This window comes from Coregonus clupeaformis, unplaced genomic scaffold (assembly GCF_020615455.1).
Source record: "Coregonus clupeaformis isolate EN_2021a unplaced genomic scaffold, ASM2061545v1 scaf0257, whole genome shotgun sequence".
Taxonomy (NCBI): Eukaryota; Metazoa; Chordata; class Actinopteri; order Salmoniformes; family Salmonidae; genus Coregonus; species Coregonus clupeaformis.
In genome coordinates this window covers 263,458-276,922 of record NW_025533712.1, presented here as the reverse complement: position 1 = coordinate 276,922, position 13,465 = coordinate 263,458, and the positions used below count along the sequence as shown (strand labels likewise).

Here is a 13,465-nt window from a genome sequence, read left to right as displayed (position 1 = left end):
GTTGAGCATTGACAGTAGCTAACCTAACCACCTCGTTTCCCCCAATCACTCCCTCAGGTGAAGGACATCTCACTGGAGGCCACAGGAGCTTTGTGAAGCCAGCGGGACACAATACATGGAGAGAAGACCAACCCATAGCTGTTGATGAGGGGAGTGGAACCTCAACCCAGCATGTTATTATGGTAGAGGTTAGTGTATTAGTGTTACATTACAAATTACAGTTACTTTGTACATAAAATAAAACTCCCCTCAGCTATTCACTTGCTTACATGTACATCCAAATGTATCTGCGGTAAGGGAGTTTGTGAGACTTCCCTACGACATTGTAATCCAATTCAACTCATGTACCAGTAATAATAACCTCCTCTCTTCTTGTGTCAGTCTGCAGATGTAGAGGCTGCAGGTCCTGGGGTCAAGCAGGAGAGGTCTGAAGGAGAGGAGCACCCACAGCAAAGCAGAGACATCCATACTAGAGTGGCTGGAGCGCCCCCTGTAGCCACGGAGGACTCCACCACCGCTCCAGGACCCGACGCAGCATCACAGAGGTCAGTGGAACGCTGAACGCCGTCCTCAAGTCAGACAGACACTGAGACGTTAATTGTAACACACAGGCTCTTACACACAGGATCTTATCACAGATCAGACCCAGAGAGAATGGGGCTGGGGCCACTGGGCTGTCGTCCTGCTCCCGGCTCAGTGTATTTACCGGTATTTCATCAGAGCCAGAGCATGGTTCATACCTGTGGGGATGGCTATGGTGATGTGATAAACACGGGCAGTGATGATCCGTCTTGTTCTTACGCTACAGAGATGGACCCTGGCAACATGCCCTTGAGTTTAGAGACACAGATGGATCTGTCTCGAGGGGACTGGAACTGGCATAGTAGTAGTGTATACTCTGAAGGGTGCCTAAATAAGAAAGGGGAGGTTATAGTGGTAGATGAGTTGACTGTGCAAGTGGAGGGCAACTCTCATCTCACATGGAATGCAGAATAACCCCTGTAGGTGACTAAAGTTCTCCATCACTGAGACAGATTTATGTCACATGGGCTACTGTCCAAACATGTTATTTTTACACCCTTAGCACTTGCGCTAGACACTTTCCCTCGGGGGAATCCCAGTCGAAACCGGATGCAGTTTGATTTCCATCTTAAGTGGAGGTCCAATTCACTAACGTTGCCCCCTCGGCCCTCGATTTAGCTCGAGGGAGCAACTTTGGTCACCTGCGGGGTTGATATGACCCACAATTCAATGCAAACTGTAGTCACGTGAAACTCTGGTGGCCGCAGTATTGCCAAATTTAGCGACTTTGTCGCTATATTTAGCGAGTTTTGACCCCTCTAGCGACACATTTTCAAAAAAGCGACTAGCGACTTTTTCTGGTGTTATTGGAGACTCTGACGTGAAAGCACGTATCGTTCTTACTCTTCTCAACGAGCAGCGAGTGCTGCCGTGGGCCCCACCCCCGTCCCAAAGCACTCACAGGCAGCCCAGTCCTCGCGCAGCAGTCCCTCCCAGCTGCAGTCAGAGCAGGAGATGTTCACCCCTCCGCGTCCAGACTGCAAATGAATCGCGCATGCGGGAAGCCGCTGCTGGCTGATCCCGCCCTAGCTTACATTCAGGGCGGGATGTAAATGTAGGGTGTTTTTTTTACTCACAGCGTCCATCACAATTACATGCACATGGCCAATTATGCAAATTAGGTGATTGTGTCATTTAGCGACTTTTAGGACAAGCCAATAGCTACTTTCCTTACTGTGGAGTTGGCAACACTGGGTGGCCACAAGTGTCACATTTAATCAACAAGGCTGCATTTTCGACATGTCAGAAAAAAGTATGAAGCTAGCTTGCTAAAAAATATATAGAGACATAGATTTTAGCGTTGGCAAATTGGCTTAGTCTCATAGTGAGGAGCCTATAAAACGTATCTAGATTCATAAACATATTTTGGGGAATTCTGAAATGTATTGGAATAAATGACCAAACTATAAAACTAGCTAGCCAGCTATGGGTTACTGTAGCTAGCTACCTGACAGGAGTACTATCTAGATACGTTAGCTTACTAGGTACATTAATAGCTTTAGGTTGGTTGTTTTTAAGCTCAACTTCAAGATTTCCACCAAGGACGTTGACTCTCCTTCACTTGGGCAAGGGACATAAGGTACACACTCGGATGTGACGATGTAAAACGTCATTCAAGGGCTGAGGGTTTAGGGCCGAGGGCTGTCTACGTTGAGTTTGAAACGCAGCCGGATTCAGGTTTGGAGATGACATAGCCTAATACAGACAGAAGCATATGTTAAAATATACCTCTCGAAGCGCATTCAAGTTGCGAGAGCCATAGGAGCGAAACGTGTATTCTGACAAGCAGTCACTGCACAACTATTCTTAATGCAATCACATAAAAACACTTTTGAAACCAGTTTTGGAAAATGTATTTTGAAAGCAGTTTTGTTTCTTTGTTCAAAGAAGAGGGGGATCTCAGTTTCACATTGCTACCACGTTTATTTTTCGACTCATTCAATTGCGTGTCTGGCATCGTTTTACAAATGCAGTTTTACAACCCGAGTTTCAAGCATGGTTTTTATGTGGTGGGCCGAAGCCGAAAATAGTTAAGTTGATCGATCCCGGTCGAGGGAGGAGCTGATTTTTTTTGTATATGACATAAAAATATTCTAATGATGACTATAAAATTCTCTGACACCTTCAATTCTTCCACATATCTGTTTTCAAGTGCACTTGAAATATGCAGCATGCAATACGAATTGGTTTGATCTTATGAAGCGGTAACTCCGTTGACCATTTAGCTGACTAGCCTAGCCAGCTACTGGACAGTGCCAAAATCTTGCCAATTCATTAATTATTCTACTAACTATGAATGTGAGACATATTATCCATAATGTATGTTTCATGCGTATACATTTGAATAAAGAACACCATCATAAATAGTGTTTCACCATTAATTTTTTTTTTATCTTGAAGAACAATCTGGCCTTAATGGCCATTTACTCTTATAATCTCCACCCAGCACAGCCAGAAGAGGACTGGCCACACCCCAGAGCCTGGTTCCTCTCTAGGTTTCTTCCTAGGTTCCTGCCTTTCTAGGTAGTTTTTCCTAGCCACCGTGCTTCTACATCTGTATTGCTTGCTGTTTGGTGTTTTAGGTTGGGTTTCTGTATAGCACTTTGTGACATCTGCTGATGTAAAAAGGACTTTATAAATACATTTGATTGAGTATGGAGACAAATAGGAAAGGTGTCTCAGGCAGTATTTGGAGTATGTAAATATAGTGTAACCTACCAATCAATGTATATCAAGTGCCGTGGAGGGCACAATCTTACAATGTTACAGTCCAGAAAGGAGAGTTTTACCATCTATGCCAAAAGCCTGGGCCTCTGATGGAGACAGTAGAACTGTCATCAACGCATTCTACAGTATTACCCATTCTCTCTAGGCGCATTCGTTTTCCAGGCCCCATAGGCGTATCGAAAGGATCCCACCCTGGTCACCAATGTAGCTGACCGATGTAGAGAGAGACAAGGGCCTTAGCAGAATGCAATATAAAGCGTGTGTGGTCCAGCGACGAGAACTCTACCATCTATGGCAAAAGCCTGGGCTCCTGACGGGGACAATAGAATTGTCCTCACTCCATGTTACAATAGTAATATAAAACAAATTTGGCACCTGTCAGACGCGAGCTGCTGTCTGAAGAGGAACAGATATAGCTAGCTCCCAAAGACTGAAATAAGATAAATATCTGTTTTTGAGTGCACTTGAAATATGCAGCATGCAATACGAATTGTTTTGATCATATGAAGAGGTAACTCCATTAGCCATTTAGCCAATTTATTGAAAGCTAGCCAATGTTTGACTAGCCAAGCCAGCTACTGTAAATGTCAATTTGTGTTTCATTAGCTAGCTATCTCTCTGTCACTGAATAGCACTTGGTTGATCTCTGGGAGCAGGACACAGGAGAGCTGAATAGATCTTGTGAGACAAAAGTGAGAGACAAGAATGAATAAAATAAATCACAGCAAAGCAATGTAGTTTGTGACCTAGAAAATGAACATCCTGACAGTCTGAGGCAGGCTGCTCTGCAATCATCCTACTATTGACAGGGATAATGTGGCATTTCCTATTTGTCAGTATGAATTAAATTAGTGGGTCCTGCCTTGATGACTGTATTAGATTTACAGTACTTGTCCTATAGATTTTTGTTGTCTTAAACTATTACCTAGAATAAACTGATAGCTAAAACGCTCCTTTCCTGGAATGACATGCTAGCGATACAGCTATCTGCTCCTGCTAGCTAGCAACAGATCGACTTGTTGTAACTAGCTAACTAGCTACATCTAACGGTCTGGGAGGACAGAACACTACCACTCAACACCCCCTGCAACTGTTCTGCAGTAAAACCTTGCAATCCCAAGTATTCTCTGCCGCTGCCACCACAACCTTTATTTTCTGCGACTTTCGATCCAATTCTGTAGTACAATTGACAACCATAGTTATGAATGCCAAGAAACATACCTTACTGAAGCACGTATTCTTTCCATCACTCTCTATTAGTCTCTGTCTACTCACAGAAATCCTCTCAGGATCTCTCACCTTGTACCCATCTTCCTCTACCACTCTCTTCACTGCTTCAGCATACAACACTTTCTGTACTACTCTAACCCTAGAAACCTCAACCTGCCTTTCTCTCACTGGACACCTCCAATCTTTTTCCACATTGTTACATTACAGCCTTATTCTAAAATTGATTAAATTGTTTTTTCCCCTCATCAATCTATACACACTACCCCATAATGACAAGGCAAAAACAGGTTTTTAGACATTTCTGCAAATGTATAATAAAAAATAAAAAACTGAAATATCACATTTACATAAGTATTCAGACCCTTTACTCAGTACTTTGTTGAAGCACCTTTGGTAGTGATTACAGCCTTGAGTCTTCTTGGGTATGACGCTACAAGCTTGGCATACCTGTATTTGGGGAGTTTCTCCCATTCTTCTCTGCAGATCCTCTCAAGCTCTGTCAGGTTGGATGGGGAGCGTCGCTGCACAGCTATTTTCAGGTCTCTCCAGAGATGTTAGATCGGGTTCAAGTCCGGGCTTTGGCTGGGTGAACCTTCGCCCCCAGTCTGAGGTCCTGAGCGCTCTGGAGCAGGTTTTTATCAAGGATCTCTTTGTACTTTGCTTCATTCATCGTTCCCTCGATCCTGACTAGTCTCCCAGTCCCTGCCGCTGAAAAACATCCCCACAGAATGATGCTGCCACCACCATGCTTCAACGTAAGGATGGTGCCTGGTTTCCTCCAGACGTGACGCTTGGCATTCAGGGCAAAGAGTTCAATCTTGGTTTCATCAGACCAGAGAATCTTGTTTCTCATGGTCTGAGAGTCCTTCAGGTGCCTTTTGGAAACTCCAAGCGGGCTGTCATGTGCCTTTTACTGAGGAGTGGCTTCCGTCTGGCCACTCTACCATAAAGGCCTGATTGGTGGAGTGCTGCAGAGATGGTTGTCCTTCTGGAAGATTCTCCCATCTCCACAGAGGAACTCTGGAGCTCTGTCAGAGTGACCATCTGGTTATTTGTCACCTCCCTGACCAAGGCCCTTCTCCCCCAATTGCTCAGTTTGGCTAGGCGGCCAGCTCTAGGAAGAGTCTTGGTGGTTCCAACTTCTTCCATTTAAGAATGATGGAGGCCTTCTTGGGGACCTTCAATGCAGATTTTTTGGTACCCTTCCCCAGATCTGTGCCTCAACACAATCCTGTCTCGGAGCTCTACGGAAAATTCCTTCGACCTCATGGCTTGGTTTTTGCTCTAACATGCACTGTCAACTGTGTGATCTTATATAGACAGGTGTGTGCCTTTCCAAATCATGTCCAATCAATTTAATGTACCACAGGTGGACTCCAATCAAGTTGTAGAAACATCTCAAGGATGATCAATGGAAACAGGATGCACCTGAGCTCAATTTCGAGTCTCATAGCAAAGGGTCTGAATACTTACGTAAATAAGGTATTTCTGTTTTTAATTTTTAGTAAATTTGCAAACATTTCTAAAAGCCAGTTTTCGCTTTCTCATTATGGGGTATTTTGTGTAGATTGATGAGGACATTTTTTTACTTAATCCATTTTAGAATAAGGCTAACGTAACAAAATGTGGAAAAAGTGAAGGGGTCTGAATACTTTCCGAATGCACTGTATATTCCCCATGGGCTTTAAAGGGAGGATTTTTATCATATGTTTAATTAGGGGCGTTTTGAAATGCAAATAGCCAAGGTTGTGCACGAGCACTGAAGCTGAGAACAATTGGTATTTATCAATGGTTATCTCATACCGGTGTGCATATGACGCTCGTAGGATTGTTTGATAAAATCACACTTTTTCTATGCGTACGAACATTCAAAATTCCGTTCATAAGAAGTATTTTAGAATAGTTTCTATGCAATATTGATAAATGAGTCCCCAGGAGACATCATCACAGAGCAGGCAAGGACCAGAGGCGACATAATGGAGGTCAGTGGATGGGACAGCGTCCTCAACTCAGGGCTGGGGAACAACACTGTTAACCACTACCAGAAACAGACAGTCAAACACAAAACAACAACCAAACTTAGTCTCCATGACAACAGACTGACTGAGACCAGGGCAAAGCGTAGATTTGGTCTGCGGGGACGGGAAGGTGTCCGTATGAGGCAGGTGAGAACACAGACTCGGCTAGCGATGCTCCGTCTTGCTCCTATAGTTGTGATTCAGAGAGACTGATGGCGCCTCAGGTTAACCCCCTAGCAGGTGCTGCCTTCAGCCTGTCTTCTATAGGATCTATCAACTGGCAGATGGACCCTGACACAACACACTCCCTGGCCTTCATCCTCCTCACACTCTCCTAATGTTAAACCAGACCTCAGACAATGCCAGTGCCTCAACACTAAATGGCTACACAAGCCCATTGACAAATGACAGTAGTAGTAACGCTATCTGTAGATTCGGTGGCAAAGAGAAGTGCTTCCCGTGTTGATTATGTGGGAAAGCCTTCAGTTTCCCCAAACAGGTGGAAAGCCACCAGAGGGTCCATACAGGGGAGAAATCCTACAGCTGCCCCCAGTGTGAGAAGAGGTTCTCCCACCAGCACCATCTGAATGTGCACCTGAAGGTCCACACGGGAGAGAGGCCATTCACCTGTACGCACTGCGGGAAGAGGTTCTCAGATAGGAGATACCTCAGCATACACCAGCAGAAAATACACATGGCCCATGTGTAGAGTGTGGTGATATGTAATGTAGTACTAGTTAGTTTGTTGTAGTTAATTCTGTTGGTATTTTATTTAGCATTTTATTAGGATCTCCATTAGCTGTTGCGAAAGCAGCAGCTACTCTTCCTGGGGTCCAAACAATACAGAAAATTAATAGACAAGAACAGCTCAAGGACAGAACTACATAAATAAATAAAAATGTCTCACATCCTACATATCAATACATACACACCACAGGAGGTTGGTGGCACCTTAATTGGGGAGGACGGGCTTGTGGTAATGGCTGGAGCGGAATCGTTGGAATGGTATCATATACATCAAACACATGGTTTCCATGTGTTTGATGCCATTCCATTTGCTCCGTTCCAGACATTATTATTAGCCGTCCTCCCTTCAGCAGCCTCCACTGATACACACAATATCTAGGTCAAATAGGGGAGAGGCGTTGTGCCGTAAGGAGTTGCTTTATCGATTGGTTTTGGATGTAGTAGGGAACTGGATGAGGCAGAGTAGATGATATGGTGATGGTTGGTGTGATGTTGTCTGTAAAAATGCTTCACTGATAAAGTGTAAATCTTGTCCTATTGTTTGATGCAAGGCTGTCCTGGCTGTTTTTTTTATAATGAGGAAATGATAGTGCCTTAATTCATGTTTACTTGACATTACATTTTACATTTACATTTTAGTCATTTAGCAGACGCTCTTATCCAGAGCGACTTACAGGAGCAATTAGGGTTAAGTGCCTTGCTCAAGGGCACATTAACGTCATTTAGCAGACGCTCTTAGCCAGAGCGACTCACAAATTGGTGCGTTCACCCTATAGCCAGTGGGATAACCACTTTACAATTTGGGGGGTAGAAGGATTACTTTATCCTATCCCAGGTATTCCTTAAAGAGGTGGGGTTTCAAATGTCTCCGGAAGGTGGTGAGTGACTCCGCTGTCCTGGCGTCGTGAGGGAGCTTGTTCCACCATCTTCACTACATAAAGTAGTGAAGATGGGTGCACTGTAATGTTGAACCTTTTCCAAATTATTTTAAAATATATTTTATCAAAGCGAGGGTACCAGATTTACAGAATAGGTCAAGTGTTACCATAGTGAGAAAAGTTTTCTACTTGTCACATGTATCGCAATAAAAGTACTGTTCTTCACGTTATGTTTTTGTTGAAATTAAAAACAAAATTGACTCTGTGCTGACTGACTAGGTTATTTTTGTATCATTGCAGGGACTGAGTTTCCCTTATCTCAGTCGAACCAAAACATTATACTTTATTCTTGAATCAACACATATGGAAATGTTTTATAATAAACTCCAATGGCTCCATATTGTTAGGTACTTGAATCACAGTGTTAGAGATGGGCTTGACTTATCATGTCATGTTTCTATGTGTACAGCAAATAGTTTCTTATATAAACCTTGATATGCTCTTCTGTACAATTTGTGTTTACAGTCTGCAGTTCATGAGGACCTGCTGATGTCCGGTGTTGATGATGGGTGAGACTGGACCTCTGAGGTGGCTGATCACAAACCCTGGCCCGGATCAGAACCCTGGATCAGGAGCCGTCGCTCTTCCTTCCAGTCCTCTGAGGTGGCTGGTCTTCTTGAGTCAGAACCAGGACCGAACCATGAGGGACAGAGGCTCCATCACCACCACCACTCAGAAGACAACAAGTGGACAGAACAACCTCAGTCCTGGTGGTCATCAGAGAGACAGAGACTCCAGTCAGGGATCCAGTCTGCAGCCCAGACCCTTCTCTTCACAGTCTCAGTGCAGGGATGGAGCAGGGCCTGGGGCTGATAGAGATAGACCCTCATGTTCCTATGATACAAACACCACAGTATCTATGATGAACAGAGCAGGTCACCCTGGGCTTCAGCCTTCACAGAGTGGTGGGAAGTCTGTCTTCTCCTTCAGGATCTCGTCTAATGCCTGGTGAATGGGTTCATAGAAAACCTGGGCCTGGATCTAGCCTTCCTCAGCTACCTCAAGGTTACCCCACCAATACAAACAGGTTCAGGATGGGTGTTCTCCACAAGAGGTACCTAGCCTATAACACAGCACACAATCCCAACTACACCCAAACAATGGCTAGAGGTCAAGGAGGGAGCTCAAAGACTAACCACCTGAGGGTGGTGGCTCCTGCTTCTACCTCCTCTGGTGTCATTGGGTCACAATGTGGGAGGCCGAGCATTAGGACGGACGCCGACAAGCTGTACGTACGCCTGCCCCACGTGTGGGAAGTGCATCGCTGAGGCGAGCTATCTGAAGAAGCACCAGACCGTTCGCACCAAGGAGAGGCCTTTCAAATGCAAACTATGTTACATACATTATTTGCCATTACTTTATACTGGGCAAAACATAATCTGTTTGTTGCCTCAAACATTTGATCTCAAATCCAAAATGCTGGAGTAGGCTATAGAGCCAAATTAAAAGTTTTAGCTTCACTGTCCAAATAAATACTTAGGGGAGTGTACGTCACTGTGTCACTGTGTTTAGTCTACAGTCCTTGACCTCAAGCTGTTTGCAGTAAATGGCTTATAACAGTGGAGGCTGCTGAGGGGAGGACGGCTCATAATTATGGCTGGAACAGAACACATGCAATTTCATCAAACACATGGAAACCATGTGTTTAATGTATTTGATACCATTCCACCTATTCCGCTCCAGCCATTACCACGAGCCCGTCCTCCCCAATTAAGGTGCCACCAACCTCCTGTGGCCTATAAACTACCTTCAGGTCGTGTTATGACTGAGGTGAAATATTAAACCTGAACTAATGTGAACCTGTACATGATATTCTAGACTGACTGGTCTCTACAAACTGGGTCAGAGTGTACGACCTGTTTCGGAGGGTAGTTAAACATTTACCCCTTATTAACCCTTTGTTAACTTACCATTTGAAACAGCCTTGTAAATACCTGTTTTTAGAGAGACAGTAAACCTAGGCTAGATAAAGGACAGTTGAATATTTACGTTACTGAGGTGATGTAGATGGGATGACGTCATTCTATTGTATTGTATTGTATTCTACTCTATTCTTGCTAACACTGTTCTTTCTAAACAAGTCTGCTCTCAGCTTTAAAGATACTGATCATGAATAGGAGTTTTGATGCAACCAGTTAGCAAGGAGGAAAATGGCGGAAGCGGATGTTCTGTTTGAATCAGAGAGCCTGTCAAGTGGAGATGAGAGTTAGAAGAATTGGATTACAGTGGCTCATGCAAAAGGAAATAAGTAAAGTGGTCGTGGAATCTAGTAAATCCAGTCCTCATTCTGAGTATGGGTTTTGGATCAATGTTGTTACCTGGGAGATCCGATTGAAGTCTCTATAAAGATTGTGGACGCGTTGGATGAGGTGGCATCGATGAGAGTAACTAGAAGAGGGCTTATTTCGTTTTTTTCTGTATCTATGGAACAGAAGGAGTGTGCTCTGCGCCTCAAGAAAACATCGGATTGGAATGTGTCGTGTGTGGATCTTTGAAGCAGGGCGCCTATCAAGGGTGTTATCTCTGGGGTGGCTCTAGAAGTAAATGCAACGGATATACGTGAAGAATTGGATCAAGTGGTTGGTGCACACCGACTGACCCGCATGGTGGATGGAGTGAGGACGCCCACTCCATCCATTCTATTGTTTTTTTTTATGAAGAGTCTCTCCCTTCTCACGTGTATTTGGGTTTTATGAGATACCCTGTGAGAGCCTTCGTGCCCAAACCCACGCAGTGTGAAAAATTCAAATTATTTGGTCATGTGTCACGTGTATGTAGACGGGAGGGGTATCGTATGCCAGCTGAGCCTAAATGCTGCAATTGTGGTGGTGAACATGCACCTGAATTTCTGAAGTGTCCTGTTAGGGTGAAGGGGAAGGAGGTGGCAAGAATAAGGACTGTCCAACATGTCTCCTATCCGGAGGTGGTGAGAAGAGTAGAAGAAGGGAGAGAAGTTGAAGAAATAATGGTAGTAGGAGTAGAGATGGCAGATAATATTCTGTGTCAACAGAGGGATCCTGACATGTTGCATGTTAAGAAGGTGGACTTTGTAGTGTTTATTGCATCGGTTATCAACTGCACAGTGCAAACAGAGAGGAAATCTGAGAAAATAGGCATCATTGTGAATGTTTTTTGGGACTCAGGGATTTTACAGCAGAGGCATTACAAGGAATCCTGTCAATGAATGCTCTGTCCTCACAGGCCCCTGAGCCTCTTTAGGGATGGGATTTGAACTGTGACTGAAGGAGTGGAATGGTTTTTTGATACATTTTTTGTATTTTGTATGATCTCGGGTTCCGCACCTTCCCGCAATGGAATATGTTTTGTTTCAATACACCCCAATAGGTGTAGTTTGTCATAAAACCATAAAGAAGAAGGAGATTTGATGTGTAACGTAATAAGCAGTACCGTATTTCAAAGAACAGCGCAGGGTTTGAGTTAAAGATGGCGGAAACTGAGGTTTTGTTAGAAACTGCTAGTGAGTTGGGTGAAGCTAATAGTACAGAAAGTGAGAATGAGTGGGTTACCATGGCGAAGAAAAAGGGAAACGAGAAGTAAAGCTGTGGTGGAAAATAGGAAACCACTAGACTCATTTTTAGTCGGAGTGAGGGTTTTGGATCAATGCTACTTGGGAAATCCGTTTAACGTCTCGAGGAAAATCTGGAATGTGTTGAAGGAAAGTGTGGAGTTGGTGAGAGTCACAAGAAGTGTATATTTTTTGTATGTCTGCGGAGCAGAAGAAGAGTGTTTCAAGACTCAAAAAGATATCGGAGTGGAATGTTTCCTGTATGGATTTTCAGAGCAAGGCGCCTATCAAGGGGGTTATTTCTGGGGTGGCGCAAGAAATAAAGGCAGAGGATATTATTGAGGACATCGATGGAGTGGTTGGTGCACGTCAACAGACCTGTATGGTGGATGGAGAAAATAAATTAATAATAATAATATTAATATGCCATTTAGCAGACGCTTTTATCCAAAGCGACTTACAGTCATGCGTGCATACATTTTTGTGTATGGGTGGTCCCGGGGTTCGAACCCATTACCTTGGCGTTACAAGCGCCGTGCTCTACCAGCTGAGCTACAGAGGACCAATTAACTTCATCCATGCTGCTGTTCTTTGATGAAGAGTCTCTCCCTTCTCATATAAAGTTAGGATTCATGACATACTCTGCAAGAGCTTTTGTGCACAAGCCCCAGTGTCATAAATGTAAAAGATTTGGTCATGTGTCAAGTGTGTGCAGAAGGGAAGAGTATTGTATGCCAGATGAAGTGAAATGCTGCAACTGTGGAGGTGAACATGCGCCTGAATTCCTGGAGTGCCCTGTTAGGGGGAAGGGGAATGAGGTGGCAAGGGTAAGGAGTGTCCAGCATGTCTCCTATCTGGAGGCGGTGAGAAGATTGGAAGGAATGAGTGGCGGGGAAGAAACAATGGTAGTAGAGCCACCACGACCAGTGAAGGCTTCTCATCAACCGAGGGATAGTGAAATGCATGTTATTTCATGTTAAAAAGGTGGACTTTGTATTATTTATTGCAATGGTCATAAACTGTACAGTACAAGTGGAGAAGAAGTCTTAAGAAAATTGGAATAATTGTGAATGCCCTGAACATTTTTTGGGTCTTCGTGATTTCACAGCCATGGCTGTGCCAGAAATCCTGTCGGTGAATGTTCTGCCATATGTGTAGGGATGTATTTTGGAGTGGACTGTGATTGAAGAAGTGGGATGGGTTTTCTTAGTTGATGTGTTGAATTTTGTATGATGTCGTTTTCCCCCTTTCCCGCAATGGTTTTATAGTTTCTTATTCACTACCCCGTACAGCTGGTGGCGGTAATGCACCATTAACATTGGATGCCAACCGCCGTTAAACCCCATCGAACAGCACGCATATCATTTTCATTTAGCCACACCCTTTGAGCTATGACGCCACCCAATAACATCCTTTCTCTTCAGTGTAAACGGAAGTGAAGTGACCAAGATGAATTTCCACGTTAGCGTTTTTATTGTTGTTATTTAGACGTTTATTAACAACATGGAACTTAGAATATGAGTAATTTAACTGCACAGCAACACATACTTACCCCATGTAGTCTTTAATTCGTGTTGGAGGCAGGACTTGGTTGATAGACGTTTTCTAGGTAACGCGAGTTAGCTGCTAACAATGGCTAACTGTATGGTTTTTCACACTCAAATAGCCTCCATCATGGAAGTGCTAGCGAATGCAGC

The 13,465-nt window shown here is 44.0% G+C and overlaps 1 long non-coding RNA gene across 1 annotated transcript in view; it reads right to left on the bottom strand.

Moving 5' to 3' along the window:
- Positions 1-13,465, bottom strand: part of LOC121560258 — a 23,209-nt gene extending 9,744 nt beyond the window's left edge. The window contains exon 1 of the long non-coding RNA XR_005998925.2: positions 13,321-13,465. This is a non-coding gene — a long non-coding RNA (uncharacterized LOC121560258). The remainder of the gene's footprint in view (positions 1-13,320) is intronic.